At 35.5% G+C, this 17,406-nt stretch overlaps 1 long non-coding RNA gene across 1 annotated transcript; it reads right to left on the reverse strand.

Annotated features, from left to right (window-relative positions):
• Positions 1-7,044: 7,044 nt before the first annotated feature.
• Positions 7,045-15,145, reverse strand: LOC129000987 (uncharacterized). The gene is made up of 4 exons (XR_008491379.1): positions 15,011-15,145; positions 14,117-14,247; positions 10,312-10,423; positions 7,045-9,177 (listed from the first exon to the last, which is right to left on the reverse strand). It is a non-coding gene; the product is annotated as an uncharacterized LOC129000987 (long non-coding RNA).
• Between the last annotated feature and the right edge of the window lie 2,261 nt (positions 15,146-17,406).

A 17,406-nucleotide genomic window follows, 5' to 3' on the forward strand; every position in this document is an offset into this window, starting at 1 on the left:
CACCTGTTCATTTGCAAGCAATATGTTTAATGTCTTCATTTAAGGAGCAAGTGGTTCATCAGAATCTGTATTGGTTTACAGTTTGTCGTCACATTTAGGTCATATCAGATCATTTAATTGACAACAGACAATCAATTTAGTTTCCTGATACGTACTTTGTTGTTGTTTTTATTGCTCATCTTCATTCTTGGATCCGGATTTGAAATGGTTGTTATATGAAACATGTTAGGGAAAGCAAAATGTAATTAGTTCTTGTAATAATACCACCGCCGCAGCAAACCTGCAGACTTAGCGAATTTCCATTTTCCTGATTGGATTTAAACTAAATGTCTCCTTAAAAATATAACTTTTATTCCCAATTTAAACAGAATTAGTTTAATGAGTACTTAGGTTTGCTGCAACAGGGAGGGTAAAAAAAAAATTTTTTTATGTAAAATATTGGAAGGTACTGTGGTTTAGTAATAAATAAATGTATTTTCCAAATTTGATCAAAATATGTTCATAAACAAGCAAACAACAACAGTTGACTTATTCTCCATAAGAATAACATGGGAATTTGAAAATTACAATTTTTTGAATTTTCTCCGTAACAATTAGGCGCATAATAAAGCTTCAATATACAAAATTATTTGTTTTTTTAAGCTCTACAAAATGGTTTAAAAAGAAATTGTGAAATTTTGTGTTTTTTAGGTGAAAAATGGGAAAAACCTATTTTTACCCCATAAAACCCCGTTACCATAGTCCGATCATGCTGGTTCGCGAACTCATTCAAGTTTATCCCGCCTTACACCTTCAAACCAAATTTTATCAAAATCGGACAAAAATTACTCAAGTTATCGTGCGGATGGACACATATATATATATATATCTCTATATATAGATATATAAAAATTTGAACGAATGGTGTTTTTGGCCTCTGGTGACATCAAAATGAAAAAGTAGATCGGTCCCGGGCTTAGGTCTTACCATGAGACCTACGGTAATAGCTACTTCCCAATAGGGAAATTCGCTAAAATGCACAATTAGTTAAATTTTAACTAAATCAAACAAACATTAGAAAAATACTTTTTTAAATATTTTTAACTGAAATTGCGACCATACGAAGGTAGGTATTTTAAGCCAAGTATGAATGGAGAGATGAGTGGCGTGATCTTTTAGTCTTGTTACTGACTAAGGCCGACATGTTCCTTAGGCAGGATTGTTAATTAATAGCCCATACAGCCAATGGCAACTAAGGGACATACAGTATGTAGTGGAATCCGAATCACATGTTTGGCTTGTGTTTTACAAATTAATTGGTCTAATTATCAGGATAGTACTGCAGATAGTTGTAGTTCTCACTACCCCAGGGAGTATCGCATTTACAGGTCATGCCTATAAATATCCACAATTTGTGAACTCCAAGTGGCTGGATTACAGGATGACGCCGCGGTCCCAGTCAAAACACTATAGAGTTTACATCCTTATAAAATCAATCTATATCTATATCTATCTATACTTCTATACTATTATATAAAAATCTAATGGTGTCTGTATGTGTATTACTCATAGATGCAAAAACTACTGAACCAACTGGGCTTAAATTTTACAAAAATATAGCTACCATACCAAGGACCATTATAGGGCTATTCACATTTCGATACTGACTGTAGGCTTTGCCCCTGTGGCTTTAAAAGTTCTGAGGTGAACATTTTAAAAGTAAATATTGATTGGTCTCCATGGCTGTGATGAGAACACTAACAATGTTTGTTTACATTTGCTTTGACATTTAAATATAAACAAGAAGATCTGCTAAACTGCATACATCAATTTCAGACAGCTGATACAAAGAAATTAAATATAATATTTTCCATAAATATGAGGTAGGTTTATTTTAATCTAACCTTTTATCATGGATTATTTATTCTCTGTATCAACTCCGGCTCTGCTTTGGATTTTTTAAAGCGTCTTAATAAGTTAATAATCCTAAGTGAAAATAATGTTATTGATATGTTTTCATGGAAACAGTATGAAAATTACAATGTATAAATGTTTTGTATGAATTTGGAGGCTACTTTAAATAAATTCTAACTGCTTCACATGCGTTAGATTAACTTAACATAACCTGCACATCACATTGTTTTTTATATGCATATTTAGGTAAATTAAGTTGTTGTGTTTTGCTAAACCTATGCTTAAATTAAACTAAAGAATATCATCAATAACTAAATTGTCGTTGATTTTTGTTTTCTAAAATCTGTTGTACATGTGTAACTATATTTAATTATCAAATGGTAATAAAAAATACTCTTATTTTATCTTAACATAGCTTTTAGTTCACATTTACTTTATTTGATACATTTATTATTTGTGTTTTGCTACACTACTGATTAAATTAAACCAAGGAAAATATCATAAAACTAAGCAGTACAGTGTTCTTTTATTTCTAAAATCAATGAAATATCTGTTAGGGTACTATGTTTTCTTAATGGTAAGTGTGAAAATGTAAAGGCAATGGCCGATGGAACTGATTAAAAGAAATGGTTTGTATATTAAGTTGTTTGTTGATATTTTTGTATAGTAGAATCAGAGATGCAATGAAACATATACTGTATTTATTTGCTACTACATTTTTTAGTCCTTGATGCTTTGATAACGATATTAGTTTTGTCTGCTGTCTTTAGTGCTAAATTATTTGTTTGAAATTTTTTATAGTACCGATATAGTTTCTTTAATATTTCAAAAGACTGTATTGATAAGGCACAGCAATATTTCTAAAGCTTATAACAGCTGACTTAGTTTTGCTAATGATTTATTGTGAGTGTAAAAACTGAAGATGAAAGGATTTGTGATTATAAAGAAGAGTTTAATATAAAGATATTTAAATTTAATAATTAGTATTTTTGCAACTTCAAAATTGAAATTTAAAATGTCAATAATAAATTAAAAGACGTGTAATTAAGGGAGATGAAGGTAAATCTGGTAAATCATGTATGTCAAAGTTTTACTCGAAGATTTGGTCAGTTTTTCTCATATCAGCCTACACAAGATTTAAAATTAATAAAAACCAAAATGGTGGTATCCACTTCTTACCAGATTTAAAAGTCATAACTTTAAACGTTTCTATTAAGGCCAAAAAAGTTTTATTTTGTTTCTAAAAGCGTTGGCGGATGTGTAACTATTATATGCAAGAGATAAAGATTAAAATGTTTCTATTTTGTGTCCTCTTCCCGTTGCAAAGCACGGGTACAACAGCTAGTTTTTTAATAAAAACTCAGTGTACTCCTCTCCATCCACAGCTAATAAAGAAATTTCACAAAAAGGCCTTGAGTTACTTTGTACTAGAGATACGTTACGTAATGTACTGTAGTTACTTGACTTTGACATGTGAAATTTCCAACACTTTTGTTATTTTAATTATTGAATTAAACAGAATGATAGATGTCTGCATGGTTTGAAAATAAAACTTTAAGTTGATAGTTTCAAACCTCCCAAAATTCCAACTCATACCTTCAAAACCCCAAATATTACGAACTTTTACAATTTTCAAAGATTATTGAGAAGGCTCCCCCAGGAGCATGGGTGACGTCCCTGTGTCTAATAACACTTGTAATATTTACACTTATACTGTTGGGTTACAAGACGGTAAATACATATAAAAGATGGCAAGTGTTGATAGATTTTGATGGGACACTCAAATCTTCATCAGACCCAATAGGCAAACGAGACTAATGTCATGTCAATGTCAGACCAATGCCATTTGCCTATTGGGTATGTTGATGATTTGAGTGCCCAATCGAAATCAATCACCACACTTGCCATCTTTATGTATTTACCGCCTTTGCCTTATAAGTCAACAGTATAAGTGTTAAGTGTAAATATAGTATTACAAGTGTTATTAGATGTATGTCAGCCACTTCAACGAGGAAACAGAGCATTGTGATCATTTTAGTTCTAGGTTAAAATAGCTATTCCCAAGTTTCACAAATTCTACTGCAATAAATAAGGTAGGAGAAAAAAAATAAAATCTATGTATAAAACTTATTCAAATGATTTAATACAAACAATACAAAAATTCAAGGCAGTTTTTACTTGAGAACAGTTTGTGCAAGACATAAACAACAAACTAACATTCAGTTTTCAGTTTACAATAAATTACTGAAAAGCACACCAATAACATCAGCACCTAGGAGTATAGTTGGTAAGGATAACTCTTAAGTTTATTCGACAAAGGAATATTACAGGTAAAACTAAGATTAATATACAAGTGGTTCCCTGAACATAATAAGTTGAACGGTATTTGAACTGCGGATGAAACTTATTGATACAGAATATCTACTATTATATATGGATTTCATTTTAGATTTTAAAAATTGTTTTACGACTACTGCAATAACACATAGATAGTTTGATTATATAAATCTACAAACACAGTCCCTCAATACATAATATTAGTTCAACTCCATATATTTCCTTATGAGTGTGTCAATCAAATTTAATTTAAAAGACAACATACATTTTTGAATAGTCCTGTCAACTTTAAAATAAGGAATAACATGTATTTTTAATTAACTCTTTAAATACAAATATCATACCATAACACTATCACACATAGTTTCAAATTCAACAATTTTAAACTTAATGAAAGACTTTAGTTATACATGTTGCATTTTAAAATTTAAGCTTAACAGTTGTGGAACCTGCAATAGAGTTAAATCCATTTAAAACACTAAAAGCTACTACGGTAATACTGAAACAATGCTGTAATGCTGTAAAACTCTAGTTCGATTTAAACAATGTTCAACGTTGAGGACCAGTGTGCATTTCATTATACAAATATTACCGATAATGCAGTATAATATCCTTAGAATAAACTTCATAGCCAACACCATTAAAGCCAACCCAGAGTCATTTTACCAATTTTTAAATTCTTCATATCAAAGCTAATTTATAGTAGTCATCTACTTTACGTACATTTAATGCAATAAATAAATACACAGAATTATATTTTTATCTTATATATACAAATATTGAATAACATCAGTCCTATATGGTGCCACTTTTTATAGAGAGATTCTTAAAACTTTTTATAGATTAACTAAAATTCAACAACACATTTTTGTATGACTTTTAATATCAATAATATTGCTTTTAATATCCATTATGATATGCTAACGCAAACAAAATGTAAACAGAAAATTTTCAAAGAAGTTCTGAACTCAGGTATTTAAGAAATACAACTAAGAAAGTTGTAGCCATTAAAATATTACTTGTCACTTGTTCTTGACACCAACGCATCTATAAAAGCTACGAAACATGTTATCAAAATCCTTATTACTAAGATAGTTCTTGGCTATTTGTCATCTATTTTTCATTAGCAGGTGAGTTACAGCTTAAGGAGGGTTCCAAACCACAGGGCTGCAATATTACCACATAGCAAACTGCCATTCAAAAATGGAAACCAATTATTACATTTATTGATAAATGTAGCCTCCGGATTACCAAAATACAAATTATTATATAAAATGTCAAATATACCTAGTTTTAGTAACATTTATTTAAAGGAGTAAACTATTCAGCCTTCAGATGTATAGACAACATAAACTTTGCATAAGTGTTGAAATTTGTTATTAAAGAATTTCGACTCTACTGTAAAGTATCAATAAATATTGACCCTCAAAATCTTGACTTTAAGGCCCCTCGCCCACTATACGATTTCGGTCGTACGACACTGTGTCGGAACGACAACATTTTAACAGTGAACCATTGGATCTTATGAGAGCTCGCCCACTGTACGATAATCTCACGACTATGATAAACTGTCGTGAAGCAGTCGTCCACTGCCACTGTAATACACGACTGTCTAACTCGCAGTGGCGTGTATGATCAAATGGGCGCTCGCCCACTATACGATTTTTATCGTATGTCGTGCGTCCTCCCCAAGTCCTAATTCTAATTCGCGCTGAGCCTTCTCGCTGTTCACTTCGCATGACTTTCGCTAATTTAAGTTTTGTCATTTAAAATGGTGTTTTAGTCTTTTTAAATAGTTTTTTGCATAATTTTGATCATGCTTATACTTTTTACAATTAATTCATACTTGTTTATTTTTTGTTTATGTTTGATATATCGCTTAGTTTTTGTCTTTTTCAGCTAACATTTTGCGTGATTTTGATCTTGTCTGTATTCCTGACAGTTCGTTCATATTTCTTCTTCATACTATTTTAATGTACTGCATTACTTATAAGCAAATATTTAAAAGAATTAATAAAACAATGCAACTTTTACTATTCCTTAATTTTTGTATAACCATTGTTATTAATTATATTGTGTTAAATAGTTTGTCTTAAATACCTAAGTATTACTTTTTGCAGATTATATTTTTAAACAAATAGTATTAATATTTAAAAACAATACAAAACATGTTCGAACACGTATCAAATATGTAATATAATCTTACTAACCTCAACGTAATAGCTAGACTTTCTTTAGAAGTGATGCAGTTCCTCAGTTTAGTATTTTGGTAAGCAATTGTAGCTTTTATTTTCTGGTGTAATTCATCAAAATACACAGCAGACATTCTGAAGTAGTTAAAAAAACTGGTTATCATCACGCCGAAGTTCATCAAAAAGAGTTTGAAATGATACTGTGTGTTCCCTACTTTAATTAATAGGTTGAATCCTATAGTTCCGCTTAATCCTACAACGCTTTATTCTGCGCCATAGCAGCCACATAGCAACAACACGTAACGGATCAATTGTTTGACAAAAAAACCATTGTTAAAATATTGCGCAACACACTCACTCCTCCACGGCTACCGAGCAACTGGTCATTTATTCAATAAAGTGTCGTATAGTGGGCGAGGACCACACATACGATAAGAATATCGTACGACACAGTGTCGAACGACTGAAATCGTATAGTGGGCGAGAGGTCTAAGTCTAACTAAATAATTTCTTACGAGTGTTGTAGGCGTTATGGTAAGCTGTATAAATAGTAACTTTTACTGTACAAACCACTTTGTTTCCGGTATTGCAAAAAAGTTTTACTTTATAATAAGTGTAGATATAGACACTTTCTTCACAATTCACATAAATAGACACCAGACATAAATAACAGCATATTTATAAGTCTTGTTGTGTGCGTTTTTTTAAAGAATCATAAAAAAATGACAAAGGTATCTTAAACTGTTGTATTCTCAAAAATCTAAAAGTTATAGGGCCTACAAAGATTAGACATTTTCAAATAATTTTTAAGTCAGGAATAAACAGGGATGGGCAAGACAGGAGTTTCTATCTCCTCATAAAATTACTGAAAGTTAAGATTTGTTACCTTATTTATGTTAGAATCTTAAAAAATTTTAACGAATCCCACTGAACAAAATATCAAATAGCATTTTAAAATAAATTACATAAAATTACTGAGAGTTATTTGAAAAGAAGTATTAACATTATACTAACTAAGAAAAATAAGTAGGCACAAGCCTGAGGTATAAATTTATTTTTTAATAAGATTCCTTATATCCTTCAAAAGATTGTAAATACAGTAGAAACTCTATTAACCAAAACCCATTTATAACCAAAATGGAAATACCAATTAACCAAATCAGCCAGAAAAATCATTTTACAGCTACAGTAGCTTGCAGCATTGGCGCTAAACATTCTAGCTGCCACGTCCTACATAAGGAAAGAGAGAGTTGAGTATGGCGGGAGCAGGCCAGAGAGAAGGGAGGCAGAGATGAGCGGCGCGATCTTGTAGTCTTGTTCTTGTTACTGACTCAGGCTGACATATTCCTTAGACACAGCTGTTAATTAATAGCCCATATATCCTATGGTAACTAAGAGACCTACATTTTATAGTGGAATTTGAACCACATTTTTGCTTTGTAATTTACGAATTGGTCTAGTTATCAGGATAGTACTGCGGATAGTCGTAGTACTCTATAGTGCGGACATTAATCCACACCAGTGAATATTGCATCCACAGACCATGCCAATAAATATCCACAATTTGTGACCTCCAAGTAGCTTGTGCATATGTGACTAATTTGCTATCCCACTCTTTCCCCTCTACTAAACCAGTGTGACTCAGATGGTCGTTTAGTTTTGCTTATTCAAATATCGTTGTACAATATACCTATGTATGTAGCTGTATTGTAAACACATCTTGTATTGCATAAACAGAGTAAACAATGCATTGGTTAATCAAAGCTGTTTTTAAACCCAAACGGATATTTTTAAGGTCTATTTTCTCATTTAGAAAGTGAAAAAATCAAGTTTACCCAAAAACTTTAAGCTACTTTATCCAAAGTGGTCTTGCCCACCTTTATTTTGGATAACACAGGTTCCAATGTATTTGGAAAAATATCTGTCTAAGTTGTTAGTCCCACATGTTTATCCATATTTATCTCGGTGTTTGCATGAGTTGTTGATTACAGGTTGACACCTCTGCACATTTCATCATCTGGTGTGGCATCTTCATGGTCTACTTACACTGATTAACTATAGAAATTCTATTGGTTGGTCTATTTACATAGATCTATTTACCTATGCGGCTAAATTTGCATAATAATAAAGAATTGGGAGATCAAATGTTCAGATTCAATACAATTAAAAATGTTTATGGGGCAGTGCTCTGTTCCATGCATTAAATCTGATTTACATTTAATGTACAATAGTACTTAGCAGCAATATTGCTTTTTAAAATTTGTAATTTCTTTAAAAGAATAACAATTAGCGACATTAGCGTACATAAAAATGTGATGTCACATGTCCAATGGATAACCCACAACATAGGAGCAGCCATTTAAAATAAATGAGTACATACAGAAACTACTGAGCACGAATTCTTATTTTAACAGAATTCCTTTTTAAAACAGATGGTGTAAAAACCGTCTTATCAAAACAATCTAAACCGGAAGCATGAAATATAGTTTAGAATTGAAACCATTACCACTTAAAGTGTAGTCTATCCTAACAGTCTATTCCACCATGATCTTCCAGCCTTGTTGCGTTGTGACTGCCGCGAGGTAGAAACTCGTACTTGAAACTCTCCAGTCATATGTAACAGTCTTCTCACCGCTGTCTATGTGAACTCGAACTCGTGAGCTTGTCAGTGGTTCACAGGTGAATGAAACTCGTGAGCCTCGCACTAACGGTGGTAGTCGAGTAGTTTTTTCCACTCCATCAACAAACACCAAACCTAAAAAACATGTTGTAATAAAATACCACACACTGGTCATAGCTTGTAAACTTCTAGAAACTCGAATGGTGTTAATCACTATTACAGCAAAATACTGTAGCACCAGAGGCCTACTCTGATGTCAGACTCGCTACTGCCGACTGAAAAGTTACAAGTCAGGATGATAGAAATGGTGCTCGGGAGTGACGGGGTCCAAATCCTATTTGTGACTTAAGGAAATACCAAAACCTGGCTAACTGGCTAAAACGGGTGTTCTCCAAGGAAGACCTTACTTTGTCTTAGGTTGACAATAACCTAAATAAAATATTGGTGGCTGTCAGTGTACTCTTTGGCCTAGGCCCTACAGAAAGTTGTAGAGAAGCTTTGTGGAGAAGAATGTTGTATTAGCGGCAAAACATGTAGGTCTACTGATTCAACATAAAAATTGGATTAGGCCTACATGCCAAAGGTAAAATAATACTATTATGTTGGTCTTTAAAGTAATCCAGGAGCCCAACATGGAATTTAACAATTTAGTTTTACTCCATTAGAATAACATGGGAATTTTAAATGTACAGTTTTTTTTTGGAATTTTTTATGTAACCTTTAACTGTATACTAACGCTTCAATATTATAAATTATTTTTTTTAAGCTCTATACGATCACTGTAATGAAAGCAGGACATTTTCATATTTACTTAAGGATAAAATTAACCCATACTAATTTGATTTAACCCTTTACACTCATGCCAAATTTCATCAAAATTGGGCAAAAATTACTCTAGTTTTCGTGTTTACAGACACACTTATATATATAAATATATATGTATATAAACAAATTTTTACTAGTACAATGCTAATACCTAGTGTTTTTGGCCTTTGGGGACATCAAAATGAAAAAGTAAATTGGTCCTGGGTCTGTGTTACCTTGCCACCTACAGTAATAGCACACACATTACTTACAAAAACATAGCTTTTGACAGACAACATATTATTCAATGATGTTATGTTCTCTCATCATTTAAGTAATTATCAACAACATAATATTGTGCAGTGATAATTAAGGAGAAGTGAACTTCTTGTTAAACGTTTATACACTTTTGAATCATGAGGGAAAACTGAAGGTAAAACTTATTAATACTATAATTCCACTTACCTTGTGAACTAAGGAACAAACAGCCTCTTTGGATTAGAGTATCCGTAGAAGAACCGTCGTCAACTAAACCAACCCCTGCCTCCAACCCTTGTACTTCTGGGCACTCCAGTACCTATCAGAATCAAAAGGCTATATTAATACTCCATTAATTATACTGGGGAGCAAGCTGGTCTAGTGGTAGAGAGGAAGACTTCAGTCCCTGAGGTCCCGGGTTCAAATCCTACCATCTCACCAATGGATTTTATTTTATCTAAGTGATTACACCACAACCCCTAGGCCTAGCCTGAAGGAACATGAAAATCAATACAGGGCTAGTGCCTATTGTCCTAGTAAGAAAAAAAAATCCATTTGTTAAACTAGACATGTATCCCAACCCAAATCATGCATGATAATAAACAACTAAACCACCAATATAAAAAAATCTGTAGGCTAAGACTGTTTTTGTCTTTGGTTAACTGTTAGAAACTTGCCAAAGAAGATCTGTTAATAATAAAAGGAATAAGAATAATAATTTGTATAACATGGTTGCTGTAGTTGCTCAAAGTATAAGCTTGTGCATTGCATAATCAAGAAGGCATTATGTGGTTTACTACTCAAAATAGACAAATGCATGTTCTTGAAACTAAGAGACAAAGCTGGAAACTTACTATAGGTACTCTAATAAAATCTTATATGGTCTTTGGAGTTAGTACACAAAAAACCATATACCAAGTTGTAACCTAATAGAAAAATCATTACTACTTTTTTTACATTGAAAAACTTTACAAACTAGGTACAGACAGTGTCATTAGTCTGTGCGCGCGGATCTGACGCTATTAGCCATTCTATAAAACTTGGGCTCACTCACTCCATTATGGTCTCACTCACACCAATAGTCGTCTATAAAATTTCTAGCTAGAATAATCGAATTTCTAATTGAATCACCTGATTGAAAAAAGTAAATATTTATATTCTTTTCTAAATATTATTATAGCAGAGTGTGTTTAACGGAAAGATTAGTTTAGTTTAACTGTGTTTTTTATTTAATACTGTGTTTTAACGTATTCGGCATACATAGAATTATGTGTGACAGAGTGAAAAGTAAGTTGAAGGGTAGGACGCTGAACGGACAGAGTCGGGAAATAGTAAGCAATGTTTACCAGTTTATGAAAAAAGAGGCTGACGATAAAGCTGTAAGCATTCCCTTGGCAAAAGCTCGCGCCCGAACAGCAGTGGCAACAGGGGTCTCGGAGCGAGTCATAACGAAGAGGGCGAACTTAAAGCACTACTAATACATGATGACGATGATAGCGACAAAAGTTTTTGTACTCCTAGTAAGTTGAAAGAAAGCAGAAAAAGGCCCGTCACTGGAGTGGATGATTTCGATAAGGCTTTGATAAGACGCTTGGTGTATGAGTTCCACATTCAACATAAAATACTGCCAACAGTTTCTTTACTACACGAGGAACTAAAAAAACAGATAGATTTCAAAGGATCAAAATCAAGCCTTAGGAGAATTCTGAAGGAGCTTGGATTCAGATGGAGGAAAACGCAGAACAACCGCAAAATGTTGATTGAGACAAACGAAATCCGGGAAAAGAGAATTTCTTATTTGAGAGCAGTCAAACGTTTTAGAAATGAAGGTCGTACTATTATTTTCATGGACGAATCATATATTTTAACAAGCCATGTTTCAAGTCTATCGTGGTCTGACAACTCAACCAAGGGAATGCGTGTACCCATTTCTAAAGGACAACGCCTAATAATGATTCATGCAGGAAGTGAAGCTGGTTTCGTCCCTACGCATTGACGATGTGGAAGGCTTCGAGCACCACGGGTGATTATCACGACAATGTCAGGAAGGAAACCATGATCAAGTGGATGAAAGAGAAACTTCTGCCGAACATACCACCGAAGTCCGTGATAGTTGTAGATAACGCACCTTATCACAATGCGCAATTAGACAAAGCACCCACATCAAATAGTAGGAAACAAGAAATGAAGGACTGGCTAACCAAACATGGAATACAATATTCAAACGAAATGCTGGTTCCCGAGTTGTATAAGCTTGTACTGCTGAACAAACCAAGATTCATTCGATATGAAATTGATGAACTACTCACGGGTACTGACCATGTTATTCTTCGTCTCCCCCCCTACCACCCAGATCTAAACCCAATAGAACTTATTTGGGCTGAAGTCAAAGGTTACGTAGCTAGCAGAAACTTAAATTGTAGCTTCGAGAGCATCCGTTCATTGGCACAGGAAAAATTTGATATCATTGGTGCAACAGAGTGGAAAAACAAGTGCGACCATGTAAAAACTATTGAAAATAATTATGCTTCAGCTGAGCCGCGGATCGACGACCTCGTGGAATCAATGTTCATATCAGTAGGAAACAGTGACAGCAGTGATGAAGAAGACGATGATATGAGTGACATTGAAGACCTCGTTTAAAATATATACAGGCCTTACCTTGTAAATAGTTAATAAATTAAAATTTGTTAATCAACTTTTATCATTCAACTATTTAGGCCTACATTTGCTTTTACTGGTGTTTTATATTTATTTTCAGTTTGATATTATATGCTTATGATAATAGGTACAGCCACGGTTATATAAAAATCAGTCATAATCTTAAAGAAGTCTTTTAGTAGTCGTCAATTTTACAAGATTTGTCCAAGTGGTTTATATTTTTGAAATCTGAATAAAAAATAATCCTTCAGTTACATTTGGATATGGGTAGGCCTAAATGAATTAATAAAGCATCAGTTAATAAGATGATTATAGACTTTAATTAAGTATACAAACATATTTATACTAAGGCCTTGTGAAAATAACCAAACAACAAAGGTTATACATTTAGCAACAATCAGTAAATTAGGAAAGTCCACTCATTTTACAACCGTCCTCGTCAACGAGTAACCCATAAGCGATAGAACTCCACATTTCAACGAGACAGTAGGCCTATGAATGGTCGTGGTTAATAAATAAATCGTTCTCGTGTTCTTATTTTCTCCTCTAATCCAAGATCCCGATCTTCGTATCACTTTACTTCAGCAAATGAGCGATCAGCATGAAGTGATCCAACTCACATATTCTCATTCTTTCACATTTCTCATTTCAGTATTTTAACGTAAAATACTAATTTAGGCCCTTTAGTCATACATTTTTGTGGTGTAGTTTAGAACTGACGTGAAATCTTTGTATTTTTCAACAATTTTATGGGTATTTTTGTTTGCTCCCACGTCGGTGGGAGCAGTCACATTCTTCTAATCCCTAAGAAGGATAGTCACCTTGATTAACTTGGCCTTCCAATTGCGACTTGAGGTTTCGATTTTTTGTTTAAATTATGTTGTTGTTATGCTATGTTATTATGTTCATCTTGTAACATAATTAGAAGGATTCTCAAATTGTACACCTAATAATGATAATGAAAGGTACAAAATTAGAAAAATGTGTGTGTATATTAAATTAAGAAAAAAACGAAACGTGAAAAAGGTTAAGAATATCACAAACAAAACATTGAACTGTTTACAAGTAAAAAGGTAAACAAACAAATAAACACTGACAGCGATTTTACTGACTAATGTTTTTAGAAAAGAGCCCCCTCACCTCCCCGCATCCACACGACAGCTGTTACAACCACGAGCACAGACTAATGGTACCATCAGTACACTTATCCAAAACTAGTGAAGATGCATGTCTTTCAATTCAAAAACACAACAGTTAGCAAAATTACACCATCTAGAAAATCCTAAAAAAATACAGCACTAAAAAAAGTCTCATAACATTCTGGCTGCAAGTGTTTTAATAGCATACTCACAGTAAACTCTGTAGAATGTTCTGGTCCGAACTGTTTAGCACTAGAGAGCAAGACTGAAGGCACGTTGTCACTCTTGGTAGCGATTTTACCTTCCACACTAGTCGAGTAGTGGGGGTTATTTGAACACCAGCCTGAAATGGATGCATGACATTTAATAGATTTCAAAATAAGTAAAACTATTAAAACCAAAGACAGGTTTCAATTATAAACCGGCATAAGAAAACACTTTTGCAATTTACATAATAATTAATCACAAAGGCTCGGATACTTATACATTGACTATTTCGGACTAAAATCCAGTTTTGAGCTTTAGTTCACTGCCATAACCACGACACTAGTGGTGGTAAAATATAGGAATTTGGTTATTTTGATCAAACTTGGCAAAGTGACTTATATTATACTAAGCTATTATTATTTTACTAAACCCCACACTTTATTACTTTCCTTATAGCAGCCAACCTAGAAGATACTCGTTAAACCAAATATTATTTAAAAAGATTTAATTGAAAATCAATTCAGACAATTGGAAATTTGCTTAGCCAGCAGGTTTGCTACAGCAGGGCTATTTCCTTCATTTTTGTCATATCAATTTCCAATATTTACTTCCACAAACACAAAGTATAGTCATTATTTTCCGAGATATTGATTCTTTTTTTTTCTCGACACGAGAATACGAAAAATAAACAAACTGTGATCATTCAAAATCTACAATGTTCTGGTCATCTATATAATTATAAACGGTTCCCATTTTTTGTCACAATTCTCCTAAAATTGCCTGTTATTCCCGTTCTCAGGTCGGCTATACATCCTAGGTCCAATATAAAAAATACAACAAATAGACTGACGTAAAATCTAACAGTCACATGTAGTCTTTCATGTTGATGCATCACTTACGGAAGGCAGGTAGCGACGTGGCAGCAACTCTAGGTAGACTCCAGGCACACCAGTCACCTCTCTCATCCTTGCAACAGACTCTCAGAGTGTACTGTGTTCCTGGGTGGACATCTCTCACCACACAGCTACTATCTGCTCCCTAGACACATTCATGTATGAACTAAACACTCACAGAAGGCAGGTAGAGTGGTGGCAGCAACTCTAGGTAGACTCCAGGCACACCAGTCACCTCTCTCATCCTTGCAACAGACTCTCAGAGTGTACTGTGTTCCTGGGTAGACATCTCTCACCACACAGCTACTATCTGCTCCCTAGACACATTCATGTATGAACTAAACACTCACAGAAGGCAGGTAGAGTGGTGGCAGCAACTCTAGGTAGACTCCAGGCACACCAGTCACCTCTCTCATCCTTGCAACAGACTCTCAGAGTGTACTGTGTTCCTGGGTAGACATCTCTCACCACACAGCTACTATCTGCTCCCTAGACACATTCATGTATGAACTAAACACTCACAGAAGGCAGGTAGAGTGGTGGCAGCAACTCTAGGTAGACTCCAGGCACACCAGTCACCTCTCTCATCCTTGCAACAGACTCTCAGAGTGTACTGTGTTCCTGGGTAGACATCTCTCACCACACAGCTACTATCTGCTCCCTAGACACATTCATGTATGAACTAAACACTCACAGAAGGCAGGTAGAGTGGTGGCAGCAACTCTAGGTAGACTCCAGGCACACCAGTCACCTCTCTCATCCTTGCAACAGACTCTCAGAGTGTACTGAGTCCCTGGGTGGACATCTCTCACCACACAGCTACTGTCTGCTCCCTAGACACATTCATGTATGAACTAAACACTCACAGAAGGCAGGTAGAGTGGTGGCAGCAACTCTAGGTAGACTCCAGGCACACCAGTCACCTCTCTCATCCTTGCAACAGACTCTCAGAGTGTACTGAGTCCCTGGGTGGACATCTCTCACCACACAGCTACTGTCTGCTCCCTAGACACATTCATGTATGAACTAAACACTTGCAGAAGGCAGGTAGAGTGGTGGCAGCAACTCTAGGTAGACTCCAGGCACACCAGTCACCTCTCTCATCCTTGCATCAGACTCTCAGAGTGTACTGTGTTCCTGGATGGACATCTCTCACCACACAGCTACTGTCTGCTCCCTAGACACATTCATGTATGAACTAAACACTTGCAGAAGGCAGGTAGAGTGGTGGCAGCAACTCTAGGTAGACTCCAGGCACACCAGTCACCTCTCTCATCCTTGCAACAGACTCTCAGAGTGTACTGTGTTCCTGGGTGGACATCTCTCACCACACAGCTACTGTCTGCTCCCTAGACACATTCATGTATGAACTAAACACTTGCAGAAGGCAGGTAGAGTGGTGGCAGCAACTCTAGGTAGACTCCAGGCACACCAGTCACCTCTCTCAACCTTGCAACAGACTCTCAGAGTGTACTGTGTTCCTGGGTGGACATCTCTCACCACACAGCTACTGTCTGCTCCCTAGACACATTCATGTATGAACTAAACACTCACAGAAGGCAGGTAGAGTGGTGGCAGCAACTCTAGGTAGACTCCAGGCACACCAGTCACCTCTCTCATCCTTGCAACAGACTCTCAGAGTGTACTGAGTCCCTGGGTGGACATCTCTCACCACACAGCTACTGTCTGCTCCCTAGACACATTCATGTATGAACTAAACACTCACAGAAGGCAGGTAGAGTGGTGGCAGCAACTCTAGGTAGACTCCAGGCACACCAGTCACCTCTCTCATCCTTGCAACAGACTCTCAGAGTGTACTGAGTCCCTGGGTGGACATCTCTCACCACACAGCTACTGTCTGCTCCCTAGACACATTCATGTATGAACTAAACACTCCCAGAAGGCAGGTAGAGTGGTGGCAGCAACTCTAGGTAGACTCCAGGCACACCAGTCACCTCTCTCATCCTTGCATCAGACTCTCAGAGTGTACTGTGTTCCTGGGTGGACATCTCTCACCACACAGCTACTGTCTACTCCCTAGACACATTCATGTATGAACTAAACACTTGCAGAAGGCAGGTAGAGTGGTGGCAGCAACTCTAGGTAGACTCCAGGCACACCAGTCACCTCTCTCATCCTTGCAACAGACTCTCAGAGTGTACTGTGTTCCTGGGTGGACATCTCTCACCACACAGCTACTGTCTGCTCCCTAGACACATTCATGTATGAACTAAACACTCACAGAAGGCAGGTAGAGTGGTGGCAGCAACTCTAAGTAGACTCCAGGCACACCAGTCACCTCTCTCATCCTTGCAACAGACTCTCAGAGTGTATTGTGTTCCTGGATGGACATCTCTCACCACACAGCTACTATCTGCTCCCTAGACACATTCATGTATGAA

The sequence above is a fragment of the Macrosteles quadrilineatus genome, unplaced genomic scaffold (assembly GCF_028750875.1).
Source record: "Macrosteles quadrilineatus isolate MER2022 unplaced genomic scaffold, UCM_ALF_1.0 Scaffold_8__2_contigs__length_117827958, whole genome shotgun sequence".
NCBI classification, from domain to species: Eukaryota; Metazoa; Arthropoda; class Insecta; order Hemiptera; family Cicadellidae; genus Macrosteles; species Macrosteles quadrilineatus.